This window comes from Trichosurus vulpecula, chromosome 2, assembly GCF_011100635.1.
Source record: "Trichosurus vulpecula isolate mTriVul1 chromosome 2, mTriVul1.pri, whole genome shotgun sequence".
NCBI classification, from domain to species: domain Eukaryota; kingdom Metazoa; phylum Chordata; class Mammalia; order Diprotodontia; family Phalangeridae; genus Trichosurus; species Trichosurus vulpecula.
In genome coordinates, this window is record NC_050574.1 from 322,604,802 (window position 1) to 322,630,986 (window position 26,185).

A 26,185-nucleotide genomic window follows, 5' to 3' on the forward strand; every position below is an offset into this window, starting at 1 on the left:
CAAGGGTCCATGTGGCATAGGGTCAGCAGGACAATGGACCGTGACATGGAGGAAATGTACCACCACCTCCCCAAAGCCACCAACATCAATCACTAGTCCAGGATGTCAGTGTCATGGGGCAAAATCCTGACACCTCATGTTGCAGTGTTTATTACCACAGTTTCCACTGAAACTGAGCTCAGATTTTAAGAGGCAGCCTTTACTGGATTTTCTTTCTCTTCCCTGTACCCCAATCCTAGTCCATTTCCCACTGTGTATCTAACACTCTAATCTCTATGATAACTCCTTTGATAAACTCATCAACTCTCATGATTTCAACTATCATCTCTATGCATGTAATGCTCAAGAATACATGGCTGATTTCTCAGATTAACTTCAGCCCTGAAATTCTAGCTGCTTGTAAGATACTTCTATTTGGATGTTCTATCATAGACTTAAATTCACTATGTCCAAAACTAAACTCATTTTCTTCCCCCCAAAATCTAATAATCTTCCCCAACCTAATCTACTCATCAGTGGTATTGGCAATCTTCTAGTCTCTCACACTAGAGAAATTTTGAAGTAATCTTTGACTCTGTCGCCATGGGACATAGGTAGGAACAAGGTAAGATCAGGAAATCGGTCAGGAGACTGGGACTAGCAAAATTTTGGACAGAGATATAGTCTTGGGATTGTTAAAGTACCAGGGGTTTTCATAGGTTAAATGTGAACTCAAGATGTGAAAGTCAAGAAAGCAGATAAAGTCTGAGGAAGTCCCAGGAGACAGAGAGGTTAAATCAAAATTTGGAAAGTGGCAATTAGGTCTTAGTAGTCAAAGTAGGAAAGGATTTATCTAGAAACTTAGAATAAAACAAGGCAACAATAATCAGAATTTAGAAATCCAGTTGACCCTGAGGAAATGGTGGTTCAACTTCTGGCCTTTTATTTCCTATAGTTTACAAATGGCCATGTACCATATGGGCATTCAAGAAGCAATTGTAACTAGTTGGAGAATGACAAAACTGTGCCTTCAAGTGTAGTTTGAATTAAGTAAGACAAACCTAAGAGATTCTTCCTTCTCTTTTATGCCCTAAGTCTAATTCATCACCAAGTTTTTATACTTCTTCATTTTAATTGTTTCTCATATTTGTGTACATGATTTTTGCCATCACAATATGTTTGAATTTGCTATTCTCCTTATAGCTGCTATTGTTAGGATAGTGCTTTGTATCAATCAATCGATAATTATTTGTTTTATAAAGCACCTACTGTGTGGTAGGTATTGGGCTGGGACCTGGAAATATAAAGGTAAAAGTGCAATACTCTCTGCTCTCAAGGATCATATGTTTTATATTCTATCAAGTGTGATAGCATGTACATATGGATGAATAAATGAACTAATGAAGGAATGAAAAAGCATTGGTTAAGCACTTACTATGGGTAAATCACTGTGCTAAAATCTGGAAGTACAAAAGATAGTATTTGTATGCTTATATGCTTATATGTATGTATATACATTCATATACATTGTGTATATATGGAGGGAGGGAGGATACTGTCAGTTGGGACAAACATGTAAGACTTCATGTAGAAGGAATTCTATGAGTCAATAGTAAAAAAAAAAAAAAAGGCATGCATTTCAGGCATGGAGGGCTGCCAGTATAAAAGGCCCAAGGAGAGGAGATGTAAAGAACAAAGAGAAGGCCAGTTTGGCTAGACATAGTCTGGAGAGTTAGGCCTCCTATAGCTCATGTAAGCCAAATCAAAGAGACCCTATCATCCTTTGCCATGCAATTAGGCATGTAGCTTAATCTATCTCCATATCTACCTACGGTTATATACGCATATATCACCATTTAAATAGATGAGCATATCACAAATTATTATGCTTATTTTAAAAAAATAAATAATCCTAGCCAAATTTAACTAAAATTTCACATCTGACTCATTAATCTTTAACTGTTACCAATCACAGCTCATTCTAACCCCTTGTTTAATCTCTAGGATTTTGTAGCACACATCTTTCTAATTCTCCTGAACATTTCTGGTCTTATGTAGGGCTTGTCCATAGCATCAGTAGCTCTCATCAAGTCTCTGCCAAATGCCTTTCCAAGTAGTTTCTATTTCCCTTTTTTATCTTCTTCCAAACGAGAGAGACCTAAGCATTTGCAACTTAAGTTGCTTTCTTAGCCCACCCCATTAGACCTCTTAATACTCCTTTCAATTCCCTCATGTTTTCCCACATCACTGGGCAAAGCAGACAAGAAAAAAAAATATGCAAGGCCTCTAGTCTGTGTGAAACCCCAAGATTTTATTTTCCAGTCAGCAGTTTCCAGTTAGCTTCTAAGGGATTCTAAGTCTGTCCCCCTCCCTATTAGGTATCTAGAAATTTACATCCAATTGGTCCTCTTATCACCCACCACACACAGGATTAACTTACTCTGCTTTCTGACTTTGAAGGGACTATAGCCTTTCCCCCCATAAATAAAAAAATTAAAACACATTTAAACAGACAGTAATGAGGTTTGTAGACAGTGCTATAAAGTGTCTTCTTCACATCTCTTGCTTCTTCATTCCCACCAATGCCACTAGGCCAGGCCTTTATCACCTAGAACCTTGATGATTAACATCCTCACTGTTCTTGCTGTCTTTACTCTTCCCCTCTATAATCAGTCATACATATTCGTGCCAGGCAAATGTTCCAAAAAACAGCTTTCTCCCAGTCACTCCCCTACTCAAAAACCAGCCGTGGCTCCCTATTTCTAATACACTAAGTCATAGGTCCATAGGATCATAAATCTAGAGGTAAAAGGGACTCTAGAAATCACTGAGTAATATCATTTTACAAGTGAGGAAACTGAGGTACAGAAAAGTTTAAGTGTTTTCCAGCACAGTTCTGCTTGGTTTTGACTCTACTGGAACATCATGGCTTCCCCAATATGAGGATGATATCTTATCACCATGTGGATTGACTCAAATTTTTATATGTGGCATCTTCTCAACAACTTCAGTTATGATTGAATAGCTGGAGGATGGAGCAATAAACTCCCTTCCAAAGTTTCCGTAATAGAAGGCTCAGATCAGAATCTCCCAAGTAACTCTACATTTTCCATTTGCAATTCTGCTTCATTTCCATTCTATGGAATATCATGTCCCCACACCCATTACCCCTTGGTGCCCTCCCTCCTGCCTTTCAGCCTCCTTTTGTGTGTCATCTTCCCTCATTAGATTATAAACTCCTTGAAGGCAGGAACTAATTTTTCTTTTTCTTATTTGTGTCCCTAGTCCTTAGGACAGTGCCTGGCACATAGTAGGTGATTAGTAAGTGTTTATTAAACTGAAATGAATTGAACTTGTCCAGGGTCACACAATTTTTCACTATGGCAGTATTAAACCCAGCTCTTCTCTTCAAGTCTAGTACCCTAGCCACTATACCAGCCCAAATTTATCTGCTTGCTTTTAAAAGCCCTCAACAGCTTGGTCTTTCCTCAACAACACTATAATCTCTTTAGGAACACATACTTAGTTTCATACGCTATTTGAATCCTCCACAGTGCCTAGATTAGAGCTCTGACTATAGTAAGTTCTCGTTGTTTGATGACTGAGTGATTAATATTATTATGAAGTTTGGGGAACAAAGAACTAATAGAGAAATATGCCAATTTGCAGGGCCAGAAGGATAACATAGCACTTATAATGCAAAAATCTAACTAAAAAAAATCAAACATATTTAAAGTAGTACTTTTTATTGTAGCAAAGAACTGGAAACAAAGTGGGTGGTAGTGATAATGACGGAAAAAGGAAAAAGAAGAACATCAGTGAAACATTTAAAAGACAAAGGAGAGAATAGAAGAATGTTCAAAAGGGAACCCTAACAAGCAAGACAAGAACAAACTGTGCACAATAGAAGCTCAAGATTTCATCCTATTCTTCTGCTCGTCTTTGTTCACTGAAGCACTGGTACTTGTTGGTGTGTCAAGTTCACAATAAAAAGGAAAAAATTTTAAAAGAAAAAACCCAACCTAGATAAGAAAGACAGAAATATTTGAACATAGTCTCTCTGTTAGATAAACCAAAGAACATAAATCCTGGGGAAAGAACTGCTTATTCGACAAGAACTGCTTGGAAAACTGGATGCCAGCTCAGACCAGCAATTATACCCTTTACCATAGTAAGTTCCAAATAAAAGCGTAACTTGAATATAAAAAGTCATATGATAAAAAAGTGAAAGGAGCACAGAAGAAGATTCCTTTTACAAGTATGGCTCATGGGGAAACGTATAAACAAACAAGGGATAGAGGAGATCTTAAAATATTAAATAGATCATTTTAACGACACAAAATTTTAAAACTTTGCATTAACAAAACAATGCAGCAAGAATAAGAAGAGAAACTGTTGATTTGGAGTAGGAAGAAGAAAGATCCTTGCATGAAATATCCATGATAAAATTCTGACATATAGAGAATTAACACATGCATGTCCACATCATTACCAAATACATAATTAGAAAAGAGATATCGGCATTTTTCAAAAGACTCATGAACTTTAACAATCATGTGAAAAAAAAATCAAAATGACCATAAAAGTCCAAGTTAAGACAACTAAGATTTCATCTGACATTCAGATTGGCAAAAATGATGAAAAATGAAAATAGTCTATGTCTGAGGGGCTATGGGAAGACAGACATGCTGATATACTTTTGATAGAGTTGTGAATTGATCTACCAGGGGTGGGGAACCTGTAGCCTCAAGATTGCATGTGGCCTTCTAGGTCCTTGGGTACAGTCTTTTGATTCAGTCCAAGTTTTACAGAACAAATCCTTTTATTAAGGGGATTTGTTTTGTGAAGTTTGGATTCAGTCAAAGGGCCACACTTGAGGACCTAGAGGGCCACATGTGACCTCAAAGCTGCACGTTCCCCTTCCCCTCTCTCCTCTGGAACCATTTGGGAGATAGAAAGTGTTACATGAGAAAAGTTGCCAAACTATTCATACTCTTTGATCCAGCAATCTCACTACTAAAGACAAAGACAGAAAGTAAGTCTATATGTATATCAAAATATTTTTAGCAACACACAAAGTGAGTGCACCTCAATTGAAGAATGAGTGCATCGATGGTAATATATGCATATTATGTAATATTATTGGACCATAAGAAAAATGTATATAAGAAACTTAGGGAAGTAGTCTTATACAAATTAATGTGAAATTAAAAGCAGAAACAGGAGAATATGCACGATGACTATAATAATATTTAAAAAACACTAAAGGAGAGGCAAACTCTGAGTAATTGTGATGACTGATAGTCGTCCCCTAGAATAAGTGAAATGCTTTTCCTTCCTTTCATTAAAAAGGTGGGGTACTGTGGATGCAGAATGTTGTATACACTGTCAAATGTTAGCATTATGTCATTTAGTTTTCCATCACTATTTTCTTTTGGGTCTGGAGGGGCAGATATGTGGAAGTGACTAATAGAAAAACAGTTATAAACAGTTTTTGTTTTAATTTAAAATGAATAAATAAATTCCAAGTGCTTGGCTTATCAAAATTATGAAATAAAAAAAGGTGTTAATGAATTTCTAAGAAGTTATCACAGTGCTCTTCTGAGTATAATCAGATGCCTTATAAGACATTTTAATTTTGTAGGCATATATACATATGGTAAGAGGCAATTCTAGGGTTAGGGGGATGGGTTTAAGACCAGCACCTAACACATACTAGATGTATGATCCTGTGTAATTCACTTGACTCTTGCCACCCCTAGAAAAATTTCTAAGATCATAAGTTGCAGTTATTGTTCAGCCATTCCACAACTCTTTATAACCCTATTTTGGGTTTTCTTGGCAAAGATACTACAGTGGTTTGCCACTTCCTTCTCCAGTTCATTTTACAGAAGAGGAAACTGAGGCAAACAGGGTTAAGTGACTTGCTCAGGGTCACAAAGCTAATAAGTGTCTGAGTCCAGTTTAGAACTCAAGAAAATGAGTCTTCCTGAGTCCTGGCCTGGCATGCTATCCCCCGCACCACCTAGCTGACCAATAAGTTGCAGAGCCGGTGCTGATTTGCACTGAGAGTTTCCTCACCAAAAGTTCTCTAGAGCAATGAAATTTGGTGCTCTCTCTATCTATCAATCTCTGCCTCTCTCTACCTCTCTCAATCTCTCTCTCTTTCTATCTCACACATATAAACTACATATATGCACACATATACAAACATACATATATACATATATGCATTTGTATAAAGTATTTACCATTATATATTCATATATATGTATGTTTGTATCTGTGCATGTGTGTATTTCTAGGGATATGTACAAACATACATACCTTTTGGATGTATGCATATATACACATACCTTGGATATACATGCCTAGAAAAATATACATTCACATATATATGTATATATTCCAAAAATAGATTCACACATACACAGATATATGTGTGTGTGTCTGTGTGTTTATACTCACACACACCCACACATGCAATATTTTTTAGTATATAGGGCTTCTCAGGATTGAGTAGATTTAAACAACAGCATTTTATTATTTTAAGCACAGCCAGTGTGGAAACATTCTCAGGGCTCAGTGCTTCTGCTATTGGAACATTTGTTTTTTATTCTGAATATTTCAGCACATCTATTTACCTGGCACTATATTTAGTACCACAGTCCCAAGATGGCATATATAAAGATTCAATTGCAATTCCCATCTGATGTCCCTTCCCTCTCCTTTTTACCCCCTTTTTTATGTCCACACTCTGAATTCAGCACAAAGTTGGTGTGTTTAATTTAAAAAGAAGTAAAACGCTCCAGGAGACACCTCAGACCACTGCAAATCACCTACTTTATAGAGACAGTAAAATTGTGTATCGGATTAGAAGTGATGCTGATCTGAAATTTATGATATCTTTTAATGGCATTATAATTTTTTTCCCTGTGCGCTCCATAACTGCGTCGTTTTGATGCACAGTACAGTGAGATGAAATTTGTAAGGGAAGAACATTACTGAGGCAAGCCCAGAGAAGAAGCCTGCGGAATAATGCAACAGCCCCTCGGGGGCTGGGGAAAGCTGTTCCTTCTTTGCACCATGCAGAGACTCCTTCGGTTCTGCCAAGGTCCTACAGAAGCAAAAGCAAGTTATCAATGCAGAATTTGTTGACAAAACTAAGAAATTCAGTTCAAATGGTATTTTAGAAAACTTGACAAAGGAAGCCAATAAAATCAGCTAGGGTCTTCATGTTAAGGCCCCAGTGGAAAGAAGACTGATCTAATAAGAATCAGGCCATGGACCCAAAGTAAAACTGAATATACCATACAACTACCTTTTAGTCTTTTTTTTTTAATTGTATTTCTACCAGATGTGTTTCTTTTAGCTTTCTGAGACCGAAAACAGTAGCTGGCAAGTAAAGAATAGCGAATAATGGCAAAAGATGGCCTTAGGAAATGTGGAGCTGACCACAGAAATGCTGCTGAATGAAAAATTTTTTACTTCCTGGTGATTTTAGCCATTTGAGAAGCTCTACTAAGATTATTGATACATGGTGAGAGAGAGAGAGAGAAACAGAGTCAAAGAAAAATAGAAAGGGGGGGAGAGACAGAGAGAGAGAGAGAGAGGAATGGTGATTCAATTAACATAAGACTGCCTCAGTTAACATAATTCAAATAACATAATTTAAATTATTAGAGAAAATCTTAGTAAAATTGTCTAGGACCAAAATGGCAACACAAGTAAATTTAATGTTCATCTCCAAAACGGAAGAAAAAATGGATGAAGATTATAAGATTTGGAGCTGGAAAGAATTTAGAGATAATCTAATCCAACCCACTCATTTTACAGAAAGGAAACTGAGACCTAGACAGGTAAAGTGACATACTCAGATAAGTAAATAGCAGAGTCAGAATTTCAACCCATTTCTTAACTCCAAATCCCATTACACTGTACTCATGTACAAACATAGAAATCTTAACTTTTTTTCCTTTTCAAAGGGGAGATAAATGGATTTTTTTTAAAAAAGCTAACCCTTGTAATTAATATATGACATAATTGCCTCTTGGAACATTTCCTATAACCTTTTTCATTTGACTTGAATATCTTGCTTACTTTAAAGCATATCCAACATAAAGGCATTTTGATGATAAAATTAAGATGCATGACTATGGGATGATGAGAAATATTCTTTCTTAGGGATCTTTAAGAAAAGGAGATACACTGATTGTTCTAAGATGATTTAAGAGGAGTCCTCCCTAGGGGAAGAAGGATATACCAGGTGCTCATTGTAGGTTGGTCTTTTACAAGGGACTTGAAGGTACCCCTTAAGGTAACCGCTTTACCCTGTCCAATTTTAAAGGTGATAAAAAGTCACGTTGGTCCTTCTAGGGTGTCTCTTTCACTCTTGCTACTCACTTCTTTTGATTAAGGTTCTAATAACCTTTAGTAGTCACTAATGCCTTAGTGAGAATCAGTTTATCAGATTACTCAGCTGCTCACCCAGCAAGACCCTGAGGGAACAGAATTTAGGATAGGTAAGTTTTAATAGAGGAAGGGGGAGGGGTGGGAAGAATCATTTATACTAACACTTATAATGTACAAGGCACTGCCCTAAGCATTTTATAAATATTTCATTTGATCCTCACAACAACCCTGAAAGGTAGGTGCTATTATTATTCCCATTTTACAGTTGAGGAAACTGAGGTGAGTAGAAGCAAAATTACTTGCCCAGGGTCACATATTAAATGTCTGAGCCTGGATTTGAACTACAGGTTCAGCATTCTATCCACTGTGCTACCTGACTGCCAAGAGAAAAGAGGCAAGAAAAGAGGATGGGGGGAAAGGAGTGGGCACCCAGGAAGAAGTACTGAGACAATAGAAAGCTGGAAAAGGATGTGTCAAAATAGAATATCTAAATGAAGAAAGGAGGATGGCCTCACCTGAAAGAAAATTATTCTCACTTCATATCTGCTTACTTGCCAAGAGAAGACTGACTTATAGTGAGTGGTTTTTAAGCAAAAGTAATTCACCTTCCAGGCTGTGCTTCATCTGTAACACACACGCTGAAAGTATTCAACATTTTATCACCTTTTATGTTTTGTTTATAGAACCACGGAATTTTAGCATTAAAAGGATCTTAGAGGTCACCCAGTCCCGACTCTCACCCAATGTGAGAAGCCTTTCTGCAACATGCCTGACAGGTAACAATGTACCCTCTGCTGAAACACTACCACACTACCAGTAATAAAGTCTACAATCCAGGACAGCTCTAAAGATTGAAATTATTCTTTATATTAAACTGAAATCTGCCACCCAGTGGTCCTGATTTTGCCATTGGTATCTGTGGAGGAAAATGTATAGTCTTTTTCTATGGTGATTTCCAGACCCATCACCAATTTGACCACCCTTCTCTGGGTTCACTCTGCTTTATAAGTTTCCTTATAGTATGGTGCCAGAATTGAGCACAGTAGTTCAGACACAGTGTGACTAAAGTAGAAAAAAAAAGTTAGAAATGTATTTCCTCAAAAAAAATTCTATGATTGTATTCACTTGGATATTCCCTCAGCCAATACACAGTGAGATATCTCCAACCCATCCATAGTTGATTGATTTGTTGAGTGGCTGTCTATCCCTCCCCAACAAAAACCTCAGCTAATAGTCCCATTTTTGATGGTGGATCTCTCTAAACATCCCTAAACTGATCCTCAGGTTACACATAGTCTGTTTGTGGACTAACATTTTAAATCCTTTACAGCCTTTGAGAACACATAGCTATCACACCCTGACATGGCACTAAAGACAGACTTTCACGGACAATACTAGCATTTTGTTCACCTTAATTTAACCTAAGATCATATTAACTAAATCTCCCCTATCCTGGACTGAAGGTAGCACTTTACATCTGTCCCCTCTTTAAATGGCATTTTTGTTTGGTCCAGTGTCCTACCCTGCTGATTCCATCATCTATAGTATTAGCTACCTGTCATCACCTTGTGTTATCTACAAATTGGGTTGGCAGGCTTCCTATATCCTCATACAAATCTTTGATCAAACTGAGGGTCAGAGCAAGCTCAAGGTGAGATCTCTATCACAGTCCACTAGGGAGCTTGCTCCAGGTTGACATTAATCAATTAATCAATACTTCTTGAATATGGTTATTCAATTAGCTACAAATGGATAGGAGGCATGGGGTAGTGAATGGAGAATGTTTCTCTGGGAATCAGAAGACAGGAGTTCTAGTCCAGTTCTGCTATTCAATAGTTTTGTGACTTGGAATAGTCACTTAATCTTTATAAGTTTTAGGTACGCGGTGCACAAAATAGAAATAATAACTACTTTCCATATTTCGTAGGATTATGAAGATCAATGAGATAATAAATCTCAATGACATAATAACAAAAACTATAATATGAACTGGTATTACACAATGACATACATGTAATAGTAATTTATAATTAAACATTATTAAATACTTTAAGGTTTTTTTAAAAGCACCTTACATAGGTTATCTCATTATAGACCAAGGCTCACAACCCTGTGAAATAGGTGCTTGTGGGTTTTATCCCAATTTTATAGATAAGAAAAATGAAGTTCAGAGAGTTAAAGCGTCTTACTGATAATGTCCCAGATAATATCTGTCACAATTAGGATTTGAACTCAAGTATATCCCATATGTTGAAAGCATGTTGCACATAGTAAAAAAAAAAAACTACATGTACATAAGGTACTATTTCTGTCATCCAGCCTATATTTCTCCATGTTGACCACAAGAACATCATACAAGATTTTGTCCAATGCTTTGCTGACATCAAGAAATGTGTTTTGTACAGGGGCAGCTAGGTAGAGCAGTGAATAGAGCACTGGCCCTGGAGTCAGGAGGCCCTGAGTTAGAATTCGGACTCAGACACTTGACTCTTACTAGCGGTGTGACCTCAGGCAAGTCACCAAATTCACTTACAAATGCTTGACAATGCTGCAGCAGGATACAGCATCCCAAAGTCTATTCACTGCTGGGCCTTGCCTCCCCGCTCCAAAAACAAAAAAAAGAAAAGAAATGTGTTGTGTACAATATTCTTCTGATTTACACACCTAATAAACCTTTCAAAAAAAGAAGTGAGTTTTAGTTGACAGCGATCTATTGTTCACAAAAATATATTGGCTCCTTGTAATCAATGAATTTTCTTCTAAATCCTAAAAAAAAACTCTGTGTATTCCATTCTAGAATTTTTGCAGTGTTATTGGTCTCTAGTTTCTGATAACTATTTTTCTCCCTTTTTTTAAAAAAGGGAGATAACTATTTTTATCTCTTACTTTTGGAGCCCTCTTCCATCCTCCATGATCTCTCAAAGCTATTGAGAGCAACTTTATATTACACCTAAAAACTATTTTAGGTCTTGGGCATGTAATAAGGGACCGTTCATTTGAAATTCTTTTAAATGGCTAGGTGTTTTCTTCCTATCTCCTAACTTTCCATGAGTTTCAGTTGCCTCCCTCTTCAAACTTTGTTCTACAATTTTCAGTTTGACAATTATTTTCCTCACTGGAAAATATGGAAACAAAATAAGAGCTAAGTAGTTCTGCCTTTTCTATGTCACTTATTAATATTATACCATCTTGCTCAATTAGTCTTCCTTTTTTGGTCTTACTTTGAATATGTCTTATTGTGCTCCCTTTTTTTAAAATTTTCATCCCTTTTTTCAAATCTCAGGAATTCTTCGTCTTTTAACTATCTTCCAAGATCTTGAAAGTATTCAAGTTCATGCCATTCTTTGTAGTCTTCATGTGTGATATGCCTTTCTTCTACCTCTTTCCTTTAAAATATGAGCTCATTAGAGAGCCCAGCTATAATCAGATTGGTTTCTTTAGATGTCTCTCCCAGCTTTATTTCACTGGGATTATTCAGAAATGTTTAGATTTTCAGTTTTTAAAATCACTCATTTCACTTGATTTATATTCCCTTTTATAATCTCCAGTTATATCATTTATTTTTTCTAAAAACTTCATAATGTTTGATTTCCTAGGGTACAAATCTAACCGTCCCAAGCACTATCTCCCTTCACTTTTCCACACTCCAAGATGTTATTATCCTTTTCTCCCAGGATTCCTGTCACTTCCCCATGACCAAATAACTATTTCTTATTGACAGTTGAAGACCCAATTACTATTATAAACTGTCTCTATATTATAATTTTGCAACCTGTTTTGTGGCAAAGCATCATCCACACCCTCCTTCTGATTAGGCAATCTAAGTCATACTCTTATAACAACATATGTTATATCTTTCTACTTACAGCTTCACCCTAGTGTTCTTCATAAGGGTTTCATTCTCAGTTTCATGGATGTTGATACATATCAAACTCTACAAATCTTTTATTTATTATCCTACTTCCTACTACGTATTCTCCCAACCACCATAACTATTATATCCTTTTCCTTATAACCTTCTATTGCCATAACCTGACCATTTATTGTTGCCTTTACCTAATTACTTGGTATATCTCCATAATTCCACTCCTATATATGATACAAATGTTGTCCTACCTAGTACCAGTTTTATAATTTATCTCAATGTTTATTTTTTCCTTCACTCTTTCAGTTTAAAACCCTCTGTTCCAATCTTTGAGCTTCCTGACAAATATGGTTTTTTTCATTCTTTATGACATATATTCTGTTCCATGTCAGTATCCCAAAATATTGAAATTGTAAACCATGATCTCTTTGTAGAATTTAAAAGCTCTAGGGGTTCTCATCCCAGTTCCCACTCTCAATAACAAGTCAGGTTCCCAGAGCATAGCTATACCATCTTCATGGGGTCCTAGGAATACTGACAAAGGTTGAGGATTATTCCTTCTAATTCTATCTCTTAGAGTCCTTGTTAATTTGTATTACAAAGGGATATTCAATTTTTAAAAAAGACATCACAAGAACCACAGTATTAACACATCTCCATGATCCAGGGCATTCTCTTCCTTACACCACCTTAGTCCCTGGAGAATATATAGTCAAACCTAATATGATTGTTACAAATCATTTGCATCACCAAATTCACTTACAAATGCTTGACAGTGCTGCAGAAGGATACAGCATCCCAAAGTCTATTCACTGCTGGGCTGAGTCATAAAAGGTTGCTCCAAAGGAATTTTCTGGTTTCTCTCCTGGCCTGGCTGCCAGAAAAACCTGGTATGAACTGCAGTTCCTGGACTCCTGATGGCTCTCTCAACCTTTGGAAGCTCATAAGGTCACATACTAGCCTGTTCCACCTATAACACCCTTTCACCTAAAAGAAGAGAGAATGTCAAGAGTCGAAATAACAGGAACAGTACTCGCAGCCACATGTTGAATCAGGTGAGAAGATAGGCAGCTGGCAGGAAAAAGCTGCTGCTACCATAGCTACCACCTCTCTCCCCACCTGGAGACTCACATCAGTCATTGCCTTGCTCACCCCTGGGAAAGAGAGAGATTGATTTGCCCTTGGGTGTTTTTTATGCATACTCAGTTCTGGATCAATAGCCAATCTAAGACACCCTTTTCTACACAATGTGGTATGTGGATAGGAAATAATCACAAGGATACCTGCACATACTCCAAAGCCCACATTGGGAATTGCATTAGGTCAAGCATACCACACGTGGTCATCAGGGTGGGGCTTTCATTGGCCAGTTGCTTATTGCGTGTTGAACCAAATTCTTCTATTTAAAATCATTTATATGACGGAGCAAAAATTTACCTTTCATATCCTCCTTTCTTTTACAGTATGGTGACTTTTAACTAGAAACATCCTGTGCCCCATGTCTTTCATCTTCCAACAAAAAGACCAACAACTTTAAAGATGTATGCCAAATCTCTACCGATTATACCCCTTAGTTCCAGTCATGTGAATCAGCAGAAATAGGAAGTAGTATATAAGTTTGATGAGGTTTAACAGGAGTTCTATTTTCTTATCATTTGCACTCCAGGATTACTGCTTAATGTCCCTAACCTACTAGCAAAGTCCAGAAACAGCTTTAAGCAGGTTGTTAACCTCTCTTTCAGTCAACCAGTACATAATACTAGCTAGCGTAGTACTTTAAAGTTTTCAAAATACTTTATAGAAGTTATCTCATTTGATCCTCACAACAACTTTGAGGGGTAGGTGCTATTATTATCCCCATTTTCCAGATGAGGAAACCAAAACTGAGAGAGGCTAAATTACTTGCCCACAGTCACACATTTAAGGGTCTAAAGTAGGGCTTGAATTCAGGTTTTCCTGACTCCAAGTTCAATATTCTACCCATTCTGCCACCTAGCTGCCTCATCTAACAGAACTTGTCCTTTTAATTATAGTCAGGTGGGAAAATAAAGTGTGTGTGCATATGTGTGGAGGAGAGGGACAGTTGAAGGAAATGCCCTAAAAAAAGCATTGAACATGTTGTAGGGAGCACTTCAAAAATTAAAGACAAAGGACAAGTTAGTGGTTGATCTATATCTTCCAAGAGATTACCCATGCTTAAGTCAAGGAAGCTGGATGGTCCAATAGATAGATCACTGGGCTTAGAGTCAGGATGACCTGCGTTCAAATCAAGTGTCAGGAATTTCCCAGCCACTTAATTTCTGTTTGCCATTGGAGAAGGAAATGACAAACCACTCCAATATCTTTGCCAAGAAAAAATCCCATAGACAGAGGTACACAGGGTCACAAAGAATTAGACACAACCAAAATAACTGAACAATAACAAGTCAGTACCCTGGCAGATTACTCTTCTTATTTCCCACACCTCTCATCTTCAAAAATATTAGGCTTGGGATAAATTATCATGTGTGAATGTAATTAAATAGCGTTGTGCTATAGGAAATGACAGAATAATGACATAAGCCTAGGAAGACATAACGAAGTGAGCAGAACCAGGAGGATAATATATACAATAACTCCAACACTGAAAAAGTAAGCAATTTTGAAAGAGTTAATGAAGAACTCTGGCTAATGCAATGCCTAAGCAGGATTCTAGAAGACTGATGATGAAATATGCTTCCCACTTCTTGACCATAGATACTGGATGAGACATATTTGTGGATGTGACCAATGTATGAATTAGTTTTGCTTGACTACACTTTTTTTATAAGGGACAGCTTTTATTTGGGGGAGTGAGAGCATTGTAAGGTAGAGTTGGGGGGTAGTGATAGGCCAAGAGAAAGAAGAATTTTAATGAAAAAAATTTTAAAGAGCAAAAGGGAACACAGGCAAGCAAGGTAGTATGGTACTACCATTTTAAAATTAATATATACTTTAAGAAACTATTTATATGTAGTAGAGATTCATGGCTTCCTATACAAACTTTTTTCATTTGTATACAAAAACTTTGTGTATGAAAATGTTCAAGTTTGTAGATACTTTTACCATTCATAATTTTTAAAATGAAGAAAAATCACATATTTAAAGCATGGAAGGACCAGAAAAGTCATCTTGTCAGAATTCATTGTTTCATAGGTGAGGGAATTGAAATCTAAAGAATTTAAATGTCTTACCCAAAGTCATAGAAATAATAAGTAAGAGCTAGGTTTGGAACCAAGATCCCACTCCTTTCTGCCTACCTATGAGAGCTATAACTTAGAAAATCAGCTCAGATTTTTAAGTGTACAAATAATAGGCGACATGCACATAATATTTTATAATTTCAAGGCATTTTCATATACATAGTATTTGATCCACTCAATAACCCTATGAAGTGAGTGTGTCAGCATACAGATTTTACAGATAAGGGACCTGAGGCTGAAAGAGGTGAACAAAGTGGCTTTGCACAAGGTCATTCATCTAACAGGTATCTAAGTTAAGAGATCAGGTCTTAGAGAGGCAATGAGGAGCAATGGAAAGACCAGTGAACTTGGAATCAGGAAGACTTAAGTTCAAATCCTGACTCAGACACTAGTCATGTGACTCTGGACAAGTCATTTCACTTCATTCAGACTCAATCTCCTCATCTGTAAAATGGACCTCCTAATACCCCTTTGCCTCACAGGGTTGCTGTGAGGATCAGATAAGATGTTTCTATGCAAAGAACTCGGCAAATCTTAAATTGGTACCTAGAAGTTTGCTCAAGTCCCAGTTCCAATACTTACCAGTTATGTGATTCTAGGGAAATAATTTCACCTCTCTGAGACTCAGTTTACTCATCTGAAATTGTAAATGACTTCACTACCTTTTATGTAGAGTGACCATAGAAGTTATCAAAGATCCTTGACAAAGTTGTGGAGTTGTATCCAGCATCGGTGCACCCACAAAGATCCTTTGAATATCAATCAACATATTGCCTTCCTCACCAGATAAGCAAAGCATTTTTAAACCTTAAATGAGGGTTGTTGTTCTCTCCTAGCTACTAGTTCCATTTTATTGCCACTGCACCTCTTGCCTCCCTTAACACAGCTAAGTGAACAATTCTCACCCGGAGCACTCAGTTACTGTCGAGTCAGCATTTTGAATTTACCCTGTCATCCCCTTCCTCTTAATACTCTGAAAATGACCTAGTTATGTGCTTGGGGGAGGAAGAGGATCCAATATATTGGATCAAGTTTTGCCTGTTTTCTTTCATCACCGCTTTTGTTGATAAGGGCCAGGTGAAGAGTTCCAGAAGCAATTAGAGTAAGTGCTGTCCCCCTGAGTGCAGTGGGATGAATATTTCTTCCCTTCTCTTTTCAGTCTGTGGTTATCACATGCCAGCATCACAGCCAGGTGCATTTGAGATGACGACTCAGAAAGGAAAGCTGCCCCTGTTGCTGGCAAAGCTGTGATCCGACCACACTTCAATTAACAGAGTGCAGAACCCAGGGACTGTTGTACAAGGTGCAGTTATGCAGATTAAGGAAAAGGCCTACCTTAGATTGAAGAAAGGGGAAGGGGGGAGGGTACTGCTGCATTCTGGGTGAGTTCTTTCATTCTGAATGCTCTCCCTCCCCCCGTCTTTCAATCTCATATACTATATCCCCTCTTTTTAAAAAAATGCCACTGTCACTGATTCCATCCCTTTAGAAATTCACTGACCCTCAGGATTCCTTCAAAGTCATTGGTCCATTTTCTGAGAGACGCCTTCATTGGACTCATTAGAAATGTCAGCGCACACTCACCAACTATTCAGTTGGAGTGATTTGAGTCTTAACCTCATTAAAATATTTCCACAACACAGGGTCAAACTTATCTTGCCACTGATTTCCTTCCTCCCTCCAATCGCTGAGAAACCGTTTTCTTCCTAATTAATTTCATCTAGATGAAACCTGCACAAATGCCAGTTCAACAAATTAAGACTTATTGATTATTGACTTTTTAAAAATGGTTAATGGTTCTGTCCAGAGACAGAATATTTTAGGGAGATTGGCAAGGTGCTTTAGTTTCAGCTGAACTGGGTTTTTTTGAACAATGAAAACAAAGTTTGGAGTAGCTTCTACATCTTTCCCGTTCATTATTTCTTTGAATTTTTTAATCATGTAAATTGTTTAGACATGGACAAAATATAAATATCCAGAAAAATGTATCTCAAAATGTGCTGACACAGTAAATAATGATATTGGGTGCATATTTTGTATATAGTGGCTTGGAAATTAATTGTTGTTTATCTTTCAGTCATAGAGTTTCAGAGCCTACTTTTCTGGGGAATTGTGCTTCTCATGAACATGTCCCTCAGGAAGTAACAACGGAAGTAAAAGGAAGTGGAACTCGCTCACTGTCAGAAATTTTGGTAATAATAATAATAATTCTCTCTTATCTAGTGTTTCACAACTGACAAATCACTTTCTTTACAATCCTATGGAATAAATAGTAAAAGCAACATTATTCCCACTTTATAGATCAGGATACTGAGGATTAAGTGACTTGTTCATAATCGTACGGTGTGATAGTGTGACATGAGATCAGTTCTTCTAATTCCCTGGTCAGAGTGTTGTCCCATTACACTATTCTACAGTAAATATTGTCTAAAATGAGGTTTTTTGATTGCCTGTGAGTTTTATCTAGGCTCTCTCTCTCTGCCAATCAATTAACAAATACATATTTAGTCTTACTATGTGCAAGGCACTGGGCTAAACAGGAGTCAGGATTCTAAGACACATGCTCTGTGCTTAAGAATCTTACTATTTAGACTAACGTGAAAATATCTTTAATATGAATGTATATGTAGAGCCTATATCAGATTGTAGGCCATCTTGGGGAGTGGGGAGGGAAGCGAGAGGGAGAAAAGTTGGAACTCAAAATCTTCTGGAAGTGAATGTTGAAAACTAAAAATAAATTAATTTTTTTAAAAAAAACATCATACTATTTAGAGAAGTGAGACAACCAACTCTAGGAATGCTATGAGAAGTACAAGAGGAGTGATGGAGGTCATGATTTTTATTCTTCAGAGGGGTAGAAATCTCTGATTTGTAGCAGTCAAGTAAGTCTGCATAAGAGGTAAGATGGGAACTAAGTGTATGGGTCTATGGTTTGGACTGTCATGGGTGATAGGGAGTTGTCTATCACAGGAAACAACCACAGTGCCAAAAAAAAAAGGTAGCTAGTCATCCTATCTAGACAAAACACCATGCCTCACATTCTTTCAGGGCCACTGCAGTTACATGGGGCAATGTCATCACTGGCCAGTGGGCTGTCCTCTTACAATGCAATTTGTACAGTACAATCCCTTCGTGAGCAAACACTTCATCAATTTCTTGACCTAATTTGCTGACTTCTAATTGGAGACCTAAGCTTAGGCTTATCCCACGTGGCTGATGAGCTGATCAACACTTTATCAATGCCTCCAGTCATAGCATGTTTAATGAGCTTCTTCCCTTCATGAAAGTCTTACAGAGAGAAGGATCATCCTTGCAATAACACTGAATACTCAGGCAGATGTGAAGGATTTTTAACTTTTACATCCAAATGTCCATATGGTACTTATACAGTGCTTTTCTTCTGAGGGCCTCAGGGGGAAAAAAATCTGTCCTTATCATCTCATGTGGCTCCACCACATCCTTGATGAAGTATCTCCGTGTTACTGGTGGGATCACAAAAGAGACCCAGAGGAAGGAAAGTTGATAAAAATGAGTTGCTGCCAGGGCAGACTGAAATCAAGTCTTCCAATTTTGTCCTATATTAATTCCATTAAACCATGAAGCAAAGAGTCACAAAAGTGGAAGTGTTCTTAAAGTTCATCTAGTCCAAGTTATTCTTTTACAGATGAGAAAACTGAGACCTAAAAAAAACAAAATTACTTGCCCCAGGTTAATAAAATAGTAAATTTAAATCTCAAACCTTGGTTTTCTGATTGTACATCCAGTGTTTTTTTCCAGTACTCTACAATTCCAGTTTGATGTACACATATTTGGGAGTCATGTAATGATCTTACTTTACTGAGTAGGTTACACAAGATATCTTTTTAAATTTTCTATTAATTTAATCAATTTATTGTTTAATTGTTTAATTTAAATTTATTAGTTTTATTAATTTAAATTTTTAAATTTAAATTTTCATATATTTTATTTAACAATGGCTAAGTAATTATGTGAGCAGTTAGGTGGCACAGTGGATAAAATACTGGGCCTGGAGTCAGAAAGACTCATCTTCCTAAGCACAAATCTGGACTTAGACACTTATTAGCTGTGTGACCCTGGGGAAGTCACTTAATACTGTTTGCCTCAGTTTCCTTATCTGTAAAATGAGCTGGAAAAGAAAATAGAAAACTGTTCTAGTATCTTTAGCAAGAAAACCCCCAATGGGGTCATAAAAAGTCAGACACAACTGAAAAATCACCAAAGAGTAATAGCTATGACACATTGACCACATCTGACATAAGATATTTCATTTCAGACATGTAGTCCACTACCTTTCTCCCATCTCCCACAAGAAAGAAGGCATGTTTAATCATCACTGAATTGTTTAATCATTGCTTTGAATGGAAAAAATCAAACTATAGACTCTTACTTTGGTGACAAGGAAGATCAAAACATACAACCAGAAGAAGACAACAAAGTCAAAGTTCCTACATCCAAGGCCTCCAAGAAAAATATGAATTGCTCTCAGGCCATGGAAGAGCTCAGAAAGGATTTTGAAAATCAAGTAAAAGAAGTAGAGGAAAAAGTAGGAAAAGAAATGAGAGCGATGCAAGAAAATCATGAAGAATGAGTCAACAGCTTGCTAAAGGAGACACAAAAAAATGCTGAAGACAATAACACCTTAAAAAGTAGACTAACCCAAATGGCAAAGGAGGTCCAAAAAGAAGAATGCCTTAAAAAGCAGAATTGGCCAAATGGAAAAGGAGGTCCAAAAGCTCACTGAATGAAATAATTCTTTAAAATTTAGAATGGAGCAAATGGAAGCTAATGACTTTATGAGAAATCAAGAAAGTATAAAACAAAACCAAAAGAATGAAAAAATAGAAGACAATGTGAAATAGCTCATTGGAAAAACAACTGGCCAGGAAAAGAGATTTGGGAGAGATCATTTAAAAATTATTGGACTACCTGAAAGCCATGATAAAAAAAAGAGGCTAGACATGATCTTTCAAGAAATTATCAAAGAAAACTTCCTTGATGCTCTAGAACCATAGGGGAAAATAGAAGTTGAAAGAATCCACTGGTCACCTCCTGAAAGAGATCACAAAAAGAAAAGTCCTCGGGACTCATGATGGAGAATGCTATCTACATCCAGAGAAAGAACTATAAAGTATGAATGCAGATTGAGGCACACTTCATGATAGCCTTTCCGCACCCCCCCCCATTTTTTTTTCCTTTTCTCTCTTTTGTTTTTGTTTCTGGGAAGGGTTTTTTTTTTTTTGGTCCTGTTTCTTCTCTTGCATGATTCATTTCATTGATCACAATTCTTCTCCATAACTTGACTAGTGTGTAAATTAATTCAATGCGAAGTTATACATGGAAACTATATGGGATTCCATGCCATCTAGGGGAGGAAGGGGGGGAGGGAGGAAAGAAAATCTGGAACTCAAAATTATGTAGAACCGAATGTTGTAAACTAAAAATAAAAATTAAAAAAAAATAAAGACAGGCACTTTAAAAAAAAAAAAAAAAAAAAAGAAGAGAAAAGAAAGGAAAGGAAAGAAAAGAAAAGAAAAGTTCTCAGAACATTGTAGCCAAATTCCAGAGTTCCCAGGTCAAGGAGAAAATATTGCAAGCAGCCAGAAAGAAACATTGAAAGTGTTGTGTAAACACAATCAGGATAACACAAGATTTAGTTGCTTCTACATTAAGAGATCTAAGGGCTTGGAATATGATATTCCAGAGGTAAAAGGAGCTAGGATTAAAACCAAGAATCATCTACCCAGAAAAACTGAGTATAATACTTCCGGGCAAAAAATGGATATTCAATGAAATAGAGGACTTTCAAGCATTCTTGATGAAAAAACCAGAACTACATAGAAAATCTGACTTCCATATACAAGAATTAACAGAAGCTTGAAAAGGTAAACAGGAAAGACAAATAATAAGAGAATTATTAAAATTGAACATGGAAAGATGATATTTGTAACTCATGAGACCTTTCTCAGTATTAGGGCAGTTGGAGGGTGTACACACACACACATACACACACACACACACACACATACATACACACACACATGCATATATGTATATATATATATGCATATACATATATGTATGGATAGACAGATAGATAGATAGATAGCACAGGGTGAGTTGAATATGAAAGGATAATATCTAAAAAATAAAATTAAGAGGTGAGAGAGGAATGTACTGGGAGAAGGAAAAAGGTAGAGGTAGAATGGGGTAAATTATCTCATATCAAAGAGGCAAGGAAAAGCTTTTATAATGGAGGAGAAGAGGGGGGACATGAGAGAGAATGAGTGAACCTTACTCTCATCAGATTTGGCTTAAGGAGGGAATAACATATACACTCAATTGGGTATGAAAATCTATCTTACTCTACAGCAAAGTTGGGGGAAGGGGATAAGAGAGGAGGGGATAATAAAAAGGAATGCAAATGGGAGGAAGGTATAATCAGAAGCAAACATTTCTGAGGAAGGGCAGGGTCAAAGGAGAGAATACAATAAATGGAGGGGGCAGGATAGGAGGGAGGAAAATATAGTTAGTCTTTCACAACGTGACTGTTATGGAAGTGTTTTGTATGACTACACAGGTATAACCTACATCAAATTGTTTGCCTTCTCAACGAGGGTGGGTGGAGAAGGAGGGAGGGAGAGAATGTGGAACTCAAAGTTTTAAAAATGAATGTTAAAAATTTTTACATGCAACTGGAAACAAGATATACAGGCAATGGGGTATAGAAATCTATCTTGCCCTGTCGGAAAATAGAAGGAAAGGGATAAGAGAAGGGGAGGGAGAGGAGGTGAAAGAAGGGAGGGCAGATTGGGGAAAGGGGTAATCAGAATGCATGCCTTCTTGGGGTTGGGGGGGAGGGAGAAGTGGGGAGAAAATTTGGAACTCAAAATCTTGTCGAAGTGAATGTTGAAAACTAAAAATAAATTAATTAATGGAAACAAAAATAAAAATAAAAAAATCATTGCATAGATTTTGGTTCTAATATCTTTTAGTAATATTTTCTTTTGTGTTATTTTGTTCATTCCTCCCTTCTTTCTTCTTACTTCACTTTGCCTCAGTTCCCAAGTTTTTTTTGTTTTTCTGAATTCTTGAGATTCGTCATTTTTACAAGACAATCATATTGCATTGCTTTCTTTGGGCAATTTGTTTAGCCATTCCCTAGTTGATGGGCCCTTTCTTGATTTCTAGCTACTACAAAAGAAATGTTGCTACAAATATTTTTTGTATGCAAAATGTCTTTGCAACTTTTTTTAAGCCTTTCTCAGTATATGCCCAGTAGTGGTACAATTGGGTCAACAAGTTGTAACAACAATGTTGCTAGCAGCTGTTGTGGAGGTGAAAGACCAACAACAAAATCACACAGAAGGGATGCTAGCACATGGGATGCTTTTCTAAGGAAAGCAACTTTAAGGGGTTAACAATCTTACTTTAATTAAACATACATATATCATTCACATAGTTCAGGAGGAAGGGCTAGCACCCTGAACTTCAGAGAGAAAACAAACAGAAATTATAGGCATACATGATATAAAAAGAGCAAATAAACACAAATCAGCAGGCAGGCTTCTAGTTGTCTGTCCAATCAATACACCAACAGTTACCAGAGAGCAAAGCACCAACATGTGGGTTTTCAAAGCTGGGGGTGGGGGGCGGAGGGGACTGCTTCACTGGCTACCCAGAGTCTCATCACCAACACTCTTTCAAGGAGTGTGCCCCCAAAGGCAAAATGCTAACCTCTGAGTTTATATACACTTCATCAAGTTCAAAGGGCATCACAACCATCTGACTCAAACTCATGTGACTTAGGCCTTCTTGTGACTTAAAAGCTTGCTCAGGTTCAGAGGGCAGAACTAGGCTTTCCGTTGGGGTAAGCAGGTCATCAAAGATTCCCAATTCAATCAAAGATTCCTTAGTGCTGAGAAGCACTCCAAAACAAAGACAACAAAAACTCCACTTTCCTTGCCATTACATTTGAAAAGCAAAACTCATCAAAGGTGTTTGATTACCTCAGCATTCCAAAGGAGAAAACAGTAAAAAGTTCCCCACCTAATTACCATAACACAAGTATGAGCAGTTCAGTCACATACCAATAGCAATTTAAAATTGTTTTCCAGAACATTTAAATCAATTCAGAGTTCTACCAATAGCTCATTGATATACAACTATGACATTGACTATTTGTTTTATCATCTTTGCCAGTGTGCTGAAGGTGAGATGAAACCTCAATTGTTTTAGTTTGGTCCTTTTATTATCAGTGATTAGGTAACTATGATTTTTTTTCCATAACTTGAAATATATTTCATGAGCTCTGTAGACAAATATTATTTTTCCACATAAAACTTTTTCCCTCAAGACATCTTAGCTAAGATCATACTATAAAACTTTTTTCAATTTTATTTTAGACTCAAGGGCCAGAACACAAATAAAGAATAGATAAAAGGAACAAAACATATCATAAATTTTAATATTGAAACTTAAATACAAAGTAAGAATGAAAAAAAAAGCACATCTTGTACATAGCAGAACATAAGAGAGGATCCAAAATATATAACAATAGATTTTCATTTCAAGAAAGCCTATATGATAAATAATACATGTTGTGTTGAGAATTGTCCATCTTTGCTTCTTTGTGAGTTTTCTTTTGTTCTCTGCTGTGCATTTTTTTACTTTGTTCTTTTTATTTTCCTTCTCCCCACCTCACCTGTGAAGGCTACAATAAAGTTTGGATATATTTCTCTATAGCTATAGATACATACATACACATATACATATGTACATACATATATAGACATACACTTTCCCAGACACACTCTGATCTTTGTTTTTATATCTGTGCCTATCTCTTGTTTCCTATCCCTCCTGATTCCTCTACTTTACTTCTACTTATTAAGTTGAGGATTTCTTTTTTTTACAAATTTAGAAGATAACAGCAGCAATGATAGAAAGAAAGTAGGGTAAGGATCGATATATCTCATCATATTCTGAAGTTGAGAGTCTAACTGCCTCTGCTAATACAAGAATATTTTTCCTGGGAAGTTCAGAAATATGAGTCAGGAAATTCCTGTCAATGCACGGTTGGGTATTCCTATCAAACTTTTAAGTTGTTGAAAGATCTCAAATTGTTAAAGATCAAACTGATCTTGTAACTTTTTTTCCTGTTTCTGTTGTAAATATGCTGACTAATCAATTTTCCCTATAGAGGATAGTCAAATATCATAGAATTATATAATATTGGAACTGGAAATGATCTTCTAAGACATCTGATCCATCTCTCTCATTTGGTAAAAAGGGTACTAGGTGGCTCAATGGATAGAATGGACCTGGTGTCAGAAAGACCAGAGTTCAAATCCAGCCTCAAGCATTTACTAACTATGTGACCCTGGGCAAGTCACTTAGCATGTCTGCCTCAGTTTCCCCAATTGCAATAAAATGAGGATAATTATAGCACTTCTCCAGGCTGCTGTGAAGATTAAATGAGATGGTATGTGTAAAATCTTTGCAAACTTTAAGGGACTACATAAATGCTAGCTATTATTACGAAATGAGAATATGCAGTCCCCTAGAAATGAAGTAACATCAAGACACTGAGCTGGTCAATCAAAGAACCCAGATAAGAACTCAGATTTCCTGAGTCTTTCTGCAAGTTCTTACTTTAATTTTTTAATGATGTTTTGGGTTGCTTGAGGTTTTTTTTGACACTATTACCACTTTCCAATAACACTGTCCCCCTAATGTAACCCTCTCTTGTAACAAAGAAAATAGTCAAAGCGAAATAAGTAGTAAATAATCAAGCCAAAGAGATGACAGTGTGAAGCCTTCCATAACCATAGTACTCTACTTCACTCCTGCAGGGAGGAGGGATGGTTCTTCAGAGATTTTTGCTTATTTTCTATCGCCACCCAATTCTACAATGATGATGCTTATTCTCCATCTTCCTACCAATCACTTTGAGTGGGGGAGGAAGCTTCCCTTCAAAAGCACGTAGAAAATTATGATTAGCCCCTGGATGTTTGTTAACCAAAGGCAGCTTTAGGACATTCCTGTTTGGGAATAATTGTGCCTTGCAGTTCTGCAATGAATGCATAGCCAGTTTCATAAGTCTGTCCATCCCTTATAGAACAGCAGCAGCAGCTCTATATCTAGGTAGAGCCCTCCACTAAAGGAGAAGCACGGGTGGACGTCTAGGAGTGGGTAGAGAAGCAGGCAAAATAAATGGTCAAACAGCTAAAAGGCATGATACAAGAGGAGACCTAGAAATCAGTTAATGCGTTCAGTTGGAATCTGAGAAGACAGAGGACATTATAGCAACAAAATGTAATAATATGTAATAATAATAATCAATAAAGCATTGACTGCTTAGTGAAAAAACTTGGTCAGACTATAGAAGACATTTTGCCAGACTAATTGGATTAAAGAATCATTTAACAGATTCTTTAAAGAAGACCTTCATCTAAAGGAGAATTCAGACACACTGATGGAACACTGATAAAGCATTTGAATGTCTTTTCAACTGAAGCAGGGGGTTGGACCAGTTGACCTTGAAGTCCCACTCCGATAAGTGTGTGTGATTTACTTTAATGCTTGTATTTATGTTTCTGACACCATCCCTAAAAGCCTTGGGGTGAATTTTTAATGAATAAATGATGAGTTTTAAAAATGATAATAGTGTCATCAGGAACATAAACCA